Here is a 9,106-nt window from a genome sequence, read left to right on the forward strand (position 1 = left end):
ATGTCTATCACCCAGCCACCCAATCCCTCCCACCCCCCACCACTCCAGCAACACTCAGTTTGTTTCCTGGGATTAAGAATTCCTCATATCAGTGAGGTCATATGATACATGTCTTTCTCTGATTGACTTATTTCACTCAGCATAACACCCTCCAGTTCCGTCCACGTCGTTACAAATGGCAAGATCTCATTCCTTTTGATGGCTGCATAATATTCCATTGTGTATATATACCACTTATTCTTTATCCATTCATCTGTCGATGGACATCTTGGCTCTTTCCAAAGTTTGGCTATTGTGGACATTGCTGCTATAAACATTGGGGTGCATGTACCCCTTCGGATCCCTACATTTGTATCTTTGGGGTAAATACCGAAGAGTGATGGGTCTTTCAAACAGAGTGGCAGTGGCATGATGTCATGAAATGGTTTTCAAAACTTTAGTATCATCTGGAGAGTTTGTTCATTTTGATTCAGATTTAGTAAACATGGGATAGAATCTACAAATACACATTTTTAACAGTGACCTAGGTGATTCTCATGTAGATGGCCACAGGGTGGCCATTTGACAATAGTGCTATGTCTTAGCAAGTCCAAGACTGGGAATCAGGAGACCTGGATGTGAGACTTGGCTCTGTGTCCTTCATCCCTCCATGCCCCTACCTCAGTTTTCCCATAAAATTTGGGCTATGGCAGTGGACCCTAATCTTAGCACATTAGAATCATTTGGAAATTCTTACAACTATAAATACCTGGGCTTGCCTCTGAGATTCCAATCCAGAGCCTGGAAATCTGTTTCTTTTCAAAGCTCCCCAGGTAATTCCAATATATAGCTGGAATTTTGAACTTTTTACACCTTTTTTTCTTTTTTCTTTCTTTCCTTTTTCTTTTTCCTTCCTTCCTTCCTTCCTTCCTTCCTTCTTTTCTTTCTTTCACAAATCATGGTGTCAACATATATCTCACAAGCACACGAGACATCCCTTCTGACTGTCTTCCCAAGGAAGATCATGGAAGTTGCCACCCTCTTTCAGGATGGACAGGGCTATATTCTCCAATGAGGGGCATACAGAGATTAGTGCACATTTGGTGCTCTTGGCAGTGACTGAACATGGCAAAAATCACTTTTATCGCTTGCTTGCACTCTCCGTCTTTGCTGTCAGTGATGACACTATGCAGAACTGTCCCCTGGGCTCTTGACATTCTCTCATTTAAGTCTCAGAACACTTTCTTTCAGGAAAATATTTGTGTTTTATAAACGACGAAGCCAAATCTCCAAGGGGCCACGTGGTCTTCAGAAAATCTCACTTCTGGGGGTTGGAACAGGGGTTTGGACTCAAAGCTCAAAGTGTCTGCTTTTCTCGTGGATCCCCAGAACCCACTGTCTCTCTTCAGTCAGCTTCTCCTTCACTTTCCGAATATGGTTCTCTGGAGATAGGACCTATATTAATTAGTCCGCCAGAGCTACCATTACACAGCATCACAGACTGAGGAGCTGAAACAACAGGAATTAATTTCTGCCTTGTTCTGGAGGCTGGAAGCCCAGCATCAGGGTCTTGGTGGGTTTGGTCTGAGTCCCCTTACTTGGCTTGCTGGCAGCCACCTCCTCGTTGTGTCCTCACACAGCCTCTTCTCTGTGACAGTGTACTCCTCGTGTCCCTTCCTTTTCTGAAAGGGACACCAGTCCTACTGGATTAGGGCCTCACCCTATGACCTCATTTACCCCTAATCACCTCTTTACAGGCCCTATTTCCAAATGCAGTCACACTGTGGGTTAGGGCTTCAACATCTCAGTTTTGGGGAGACACAATTTAGTCTGTGACAGGATCTTTGGTTTATTTTACCTCGTTCACATATATGGATCAACAACCCCTAGACCAGTTCATTGGATATGGGGTGAAGAAATTCTCAGTGAGCCATGCTTTCAAAGGCATTTATTCAGTCACTTTTCAGAGTATTAGCAAACACTAGGCTAGACACTGTGGGTTCTTCATAGGTACCTCTAGGCATATATGAGGGGTCCCTAAAATTATGTGTCATAATTATATGGATGTGTAAATGTGCATTTTTCTGGGGAGAAAATCCATAGCTTTCATTAGATTTTCAAAGATTTCATATGACCTCCAGAGTTTAAGCAGCAAAGAAGGCCTTTCTTAGCTCTTGAGTTCTGAGAGTCCAAATAGAGATATTCTATTCTCTTGAGGGCTGTTAAAAGTAGTATCCTGAGATGCCATCATTCTGCTCCCCTTCAAACCTCAGGGTTAGGAAAGATTATGCTTCTGGACCAATCAGGGCAGGCTTCTTGGAGGAGGTGGGCTTTAGGTCTAAAAGTCTGTCAGTCACACTGAGTGAGTAATGAGGGCATAGAGGGTTTCCCACATCTGAGATTAGACCAGAAAATTCTGATCTTTTGATGAGAAAAGAAGGAAAAGAATGTCCTGGTGAGACGACTGAGGATTTGCCAAACTTATGAATGGAGTGTGTATTTTGCAAAAGTATCTTCAGGGAACAATCTCCCAGAATGATTCAGCACAAAACAACTTTTTGAAATTTCCATCATGTACTCATTTTTTTTTTTCCATCACCGCCTTCATCCATTTAGTTGTTACAGTCTATGGATCCTCTAACTCTCTCACTTGGATGGTTTCAATATTCAACTAACTGGGTCCCTTCCTTCTGCTTGGAATGCTGTTTCTAAAAGTCTTTGTTTCACTCTCCACCTCAGCATTCTGAAGACTGTATTATTTCAAGACTATTAAAGCACTTTGCCCATAGCAATATGCTGTCTAGAATTTTAAGCAGTAGTTACGTCTTCCCATTAGAAGGAGTTAGAGGTATCTGTTCATTTCAAGCACACTCACAAACAACTAAGTAAATCATAACATGGGTCAAGCATTGTCCTCTGGCTTTGAAATGTGGTAGGTGATACAGAATTAGTAGCCAAACTTTTTGAGTTCTTACCATTTTCTAGGGCTGTTTTTACCATTTTGTGTCTATGAATGAAATTTACCTTGCCAAGAATTTTGCAGAGTAGATACTGTCATTCCCACTTATCTGTGAAAGAGCTAAGACACTAAGAGGTCTAAGACCCTATAACTAGCAAAGTTTGAAGACAGGATTCGAACCCAGGTAATCTGGATCTAGTGTTATAAGAAGAGCACTGAAAGAAAATATGAAAATAGTAACTTGATGGAATGGGTGCTGGGCGTTATATGCAACTGATGAATCACTGAATTCTACCTCTGAAACTAATAATACACTATACGTTAATTATGCTGAATTTAAATAAAAATAAACTAATAAATAAAAAGAAATAGTAACATACGTTAAAGTCTTTTTAAAGCTCTCTTTCAAATTTCTTTTTTTTTAAAGGTCTTATTTATTTGAGAGAGAGAGAGCATGAGTGGAGGGTGGGGAGGGGTAAAGAGAGAAGGAGAAGCAGACTCCCCACTGAGCAGGCAGCGTGATGCAGGGCTGGATCCCTGGACCCCGGGATCATGACTTGAGCCTAAGGCAGATGCTTAACTGACTGAGCCACCCAGGTGCCCCTATCTTTCAAATTTCTAATTAAGTATATTTTAATTTTCTTTCTTTGATAAAGGTTTATCAGAATTTATTTATGTTTACTGGCCATTGTTAGAGACTTTGGAGACTTATAAAAAGAACCTGGGGAAGAAATTGAAAGGAGATTCAATGGGGTGCCTGGGTGGCTCAGTTAGTTAAGCATCTGTCTTTGGCTCAGATCATGATCCCAGAATCCTGGGATCGAGCCCCATGTCCAGCTCTCTGCTCAGCGAGGAGTCTGTTTCCCCTTTTCCCTCTGCCTGCTCTCTCTCTCTCTCTCAAATAAATAAATAAAATCTTAAAAAAAAAGAAAGGAGAATGTAGATTTACTGAAGGTAACTGAATAAGAATTGGGAGAGGAAGGGGCTGGGTAGCAATGGAGTTAATTAGCATGCTTATGGACATAGGAGAATATATTATTTGGCCATTGCTTTAATAATGCTGAATAAGAAATTACTCCCCAGATTTCAATGGTTTATAGCAGACATTTATTTATCCCTCAGAGGTCTGCAAGTCAACTGGGAGACTCTGGTTCAAACTGAGTTGGTTCAGGTTGGTCCTATCTATCTGTCATTGTAGAACTCAGGTTTTAAGCCGTAGTGTTTACAAGACTATAATCTTCTTACAGTGCAGGGCTGGAGTGCAAGAGACCGTCAGACATCACAAGTCAAGGCAAAGCCTCTGGTTGCTGTGGTCTACTTTATATTCACACACATTTCATTGGTCAAGAAAGTCCCATGGCCAAGACCCAAGTCCTCAGAGTGGAAAAGTAAAATTTGTCCTCAGTGACTGATGACAGAGGCTGGGAGGGAAGGAAAATTATTACAGTCTGCCATAGAGAGATAATCTGAGGTTGAAATAAACCCTACCTAGTGAAAGGCAATATGACTATCCATACTGGACAGGGTAAGACACATCTTAATGGGAATGAATATTAAACTTAATGGACAAAAACATCACCACTGGGTGTACTATTATTCCAAGATGGCTTTTTGCAGGGGAGATGTATTTGAGTGGACAAGTTTTCAACAGGATATTACAATTTGAGTTTTTATAACTCAACCTGTGAATATATTTCTGTTTCTACTTCATGATCTTAATAGGTGTAATGTACTCAAAACAGTGCCTAGAAGAGAATACTGCTATGAGAGTTTGCTATGATGATAATGGTGGTGATGATAAAGATAACGATGATGATGTCAACATTGTGGGGCATTTCTGTTCTTTGTATATTTCTTTTGAACTCAACAACAGTTTTGGCAAGATATCCCCAAATGCTTACTCCTAGTGCAGACCTTCTCTAGGTCTCATGACCAAGAAATAGAAAGTAATAACTTTTGGTAATGTTGGACATTTTTAATAATATAATTTTGTCCAAAGCAGTAAGGATGAGTTACAAAGAGATTTGGGGGATTTAATGAGAAGGTACAAGAAAGATTTGTCTTCCACTCACATCATTTTAACTGTCAAATATAGGATAGCTTCTACTTAAAGGGAATAAAGTGGGGAGAGAAATTTGACTGTTACAATGTTGGCAAAAGATATGGCCAAGAATGGCCCAATCTGGGAAAAGCGCTCTTTGTGCAGCTACAGAATAGGCAATCTTTAATTTATTAAAGCTGGATAATATCTTTAAAAAGTACACAATCTTATAAATAATCAAATTAAGTAGACAGTGTCCCAAAATATTTAGCAATATTTAGCAATATTCTTGCTATGTGAGAGGTGTCCCACATAGCAAGAAAACGGAAAACTTTCTTCACGAAAAATAAGTAAGAATTGAAGGTCGAGGACCTAATAGTATCAGGGAAAAGACAATCTTGAGATTGTAGAGGTCTATTCATCATGATGTTTTCTTTCTATTTGAAATACAGAGAATTTGTTAAGAGAAAATCCTGCCAACTCCCTATCCTCATAGGTTTGGCATTAAAGCTAATATGTTCTTTTCTTAATGAATGCGTTTAATCAGAAAAGAGTCACAGAATCCTGAAATGTCTGCACTGACAGCCCTTGGAGACCATTCTGAGACACTGAGAGTTTGTCACTTGTTAAATTTCTCAGTTAGTGACAGAGCAGGGACAAATTACCCAGATGTTTTTATTCTAAGTCCAGAGTCCAGTATTGAATTGGATTTAATATAGTTTCCCCCAACTGCTTATTTTTGGGAAAATTACTTTAATGTTTTAATTTTCCTTGTCATCAAAACAGAAAGACTAGATCAGTAGCTTTTCCAAGGATGTCCCTTCCACTTCTTTTGAGGCATGCCTCATGAGAAATAATTCTCCTTCTTCTTCTTTTTGTTATTGTTTGTATCACATTCAAAGACTTACCAATCAAAGGAATCAATAAAAATTTGGGGGAGGAGAACTTTTGATGACTCCACATTTAATACATTGAACAATAGTCATACAGATTTCTTACTGGTCTCCATTCCATTCAAGATTTATTATTTTTCTAGAAACAAAAGCAAAATTAAACTACTGGAACTACCCTGAAATGAAAAGGTTTTGCACAGCAGGAAAAACTATCAACAAAACAAAAAGGCAATCTAGTAAGTAGGAGAAGATATTTGCAAATGACATATTCAATAAGGGGTTAATATCCAAAATATACAAAGACTTACACAACCCAACACTAAAAAAAAACAAACAATCTTATTAAAAATGGGCAGAGGACCTGAATAGACATTCTACCAAAGAAGACATACAGATGGCTAACAGACACATGGAAAAGATGCTCAACATCACTAATCATCAGGGAAATGAAAATCAAAGCCAAAATTAGATATTACCTCATGCCAGTCAGAATGGATAGTGTTAAAGAGAAAAGAAATAACAAGGATTGGCAAGGCTGTAGAAAAAAAAGGAACCCTCATACAGTGTTGCTGGGAATATAAATTGGAGCAAATGCTGTGGAAAACAGAATGGAAGTTCTTCAAAAAAATTAAAAAGAGAAATACCATGTGATCAAGTAATTTACTACTGGGTATTTACCCCCCAGAAACTGAATTCAGAAAAATATGCATCCCTATGTTTATTGAAGCACTACTTACAGTAGCCACGATATGGAAGCAATCCAAGTGTCCATTGATAGATGAGTAGATAAAGATACGGTAAATATACATACAATGGAATATTACTCAACCATAAAAAGGATGAAATCTTGCCATTTGTGACAACGTTGATGGACCTAGAGGGTATTATGCTAAGTGAAATAAGTCAGACTGAGAACAACAAATACCATGTGATTTTAGTTATGTGTGGAATCTAAAATAAAAAACAAAAGAACAAACAAAAACAGACTCTTAAATACAGAGAACAAACTGATAGTTGCCAGTAAGGAGGTTGGTGGGAGGATGGGCAAAATAGATAGAGGGGATTAAGATATACAAATTTCTAATTATAAATAAATCAGATGAAAAGTACACCATGGGGAATATAGCCAATGATAGTATAACAACATTGTACGCTGACAGATACCTATCATGGTAAGCATTGAGTAATGCATAGAATTGCCTAATTAGTATGTTGTACACCTGAAACTAATATAACATTATATGTCAATTATACTTCAATAATTTAGCAGATGATTATTTTTCTGGATGAAAAGTTTTTGCTGAAATTTCTCAGAGAATTAAGCTTTGAAAGACATCCTATTTAGGATGATGAAGCTATTTTCAACCTCCTGAATTTACATAAATGTAGTTAATAGACACTCATTCAATGCACACTTTCTGGTGCATGAATCAGCATTTTGAGGTTTGAATAAGAGATTCTTAATTTTAATTGTTGGCAAATATTCAACATTTGTCTCTCTTAATCTTTACTATTAAACTTTTTTGACCTAATCTTCCTTTAGTCTCTCATCTACCATGTTCATTATCTAAAAACAGACAAAGAAATCAGTGATAATCATTCTTTCAAAAGGCTAGAAAAGTTGTGAGTTATCATCTTGTCCTATCTTCAAATGAGGACAGTGAAACAGAGTGGTTAAATGACTTGTTCAAGACTTCAACGAATAATTTCTGTTTGCAAGTTATGATCTTCAAGTTCTCCCTGGTTTTCTCCCTGCCACAAAACCCTTCTAGTGGTAGCTGTTAGGAAAGAGAATCTAACTCCTTAGTCCTCCATCCTGTTTGCTTCAAGGATTTAAGGGAGTTTCATTATTAATCATTTATATATTATCTCTACATGCCTGCCTTCTTATTAATCACCTCCATGGAATCTACTGCTATTAATCATCAAATGTGTGTCTGAGCATTACCGGTAATTATCTTTGAATGTTTGTTACCTGTCAGTTTAATTACTTGTTTTCCTCCAGGAGTACAGACTGATTCAGGTCCCTGACTCTGCTGTGTATATGTGTATGTGTATTAATGTGTTTACATTGTACTTGATTCTGTGTGTGTGTGTGTGTGTGTGTGTGTGTGTGTGTGTGTGTGTTACTTTTAGACCCCAATTACTATCACATGAAGTAAAACTATATTTCAAATAAGTATTCTTAACCCTGGTCACCTGTGAAACCATATACTTCTTATTGAATGTGAAGGCAGAAAGTCAGGTATAAACTTTGATCCCCCTTGGTTTAATTTTATATCTTCCACAACAATTCTTTGAAGTCCTCTATAAACTGATTGATTTTATTTCTCCAGGAATAAGCACTGTATGTACCTGGGGGTTTTGTTTGTGTGTATTTTTAATCCACTTGGTGCTTGTGGGGATCAGAAAAGAATGAGACCAAAATTCATAATCAGTACTTGTCCACTTCACTTAGGGTAACTGCCCAAAAGAAGGCTCTACATCCTCACTTTTGAATGGATGGGAGTAGAAAGATAGTTTGTGTGTCTTATGGGTATTTAACACTGCAAAGGGCACCCAAAGTGTGTTTAGAACAGAAGAACATATTAAATAAATGTTCAGTCTTCTCTGAGGGCATTTCACTAGAGAAGAAGAGTGCCTGCCATAAAGGAACATAAAAAGTCATATCGTTGGAGACAGAGGGAGTGAAAAGAAAGAAACTAACATTTGTTGAATATCTACATGTGCTATTTTATGTTATCCTCCCAATGATACTTCCTATGTGTAGATCCCATTAACTCAGAAAAATTGCCCAAGTACACCCAGATGGGAAGTAACAGAACTGGAATTTAAACCATGATCTGCCTGATTTCAAAATCCATATTCTTGGTGCTATACCAGTGCTGTCTCAAGACAAAAACATGTGCTGCATGAAAAACATCAGATAGTGCACAAATGTAAAAAGTAGAAGAAACAAATAACTCTCACACTCAGAAGAGGGGTTCAGATACTTCTAGATGGGTTGTCCAGAGAAAGTTTTATGAAGATGACATTTGAACTGAAGAACATGAAGAATGTAAAGGTCTAAGCAACTCCAGTGTATGCCCTTGTATGTTCTCTCCTTACTGGAGTCTTAAAAGCCTAGAAAGTTTTCAGCTCCCCGTTGAGCTTCATGAAGTCTACAGTCTATTTTAACACTGAAGCTTTGGAACACAGAGGGATAGGCTGCTGTGAAGATGTACTGTCTTTTTG

This window comes from Eumetopias jubatus, unplaced genomic scaffold (genome assembly GCF_037043125.1).
Source record: "Eumetopias jubatus isolate StellerSeaLion01/CBP00866 unplaced genomic scaffold, mEumJub1_p1.0 scaffold_15, whole genome shotgun sequence".
NCBI lineage: Eukaryota > Metazoa > Chordata > Mammalia > Carnivora > Otariidae > Eumetopias > Eumetopias jubatus.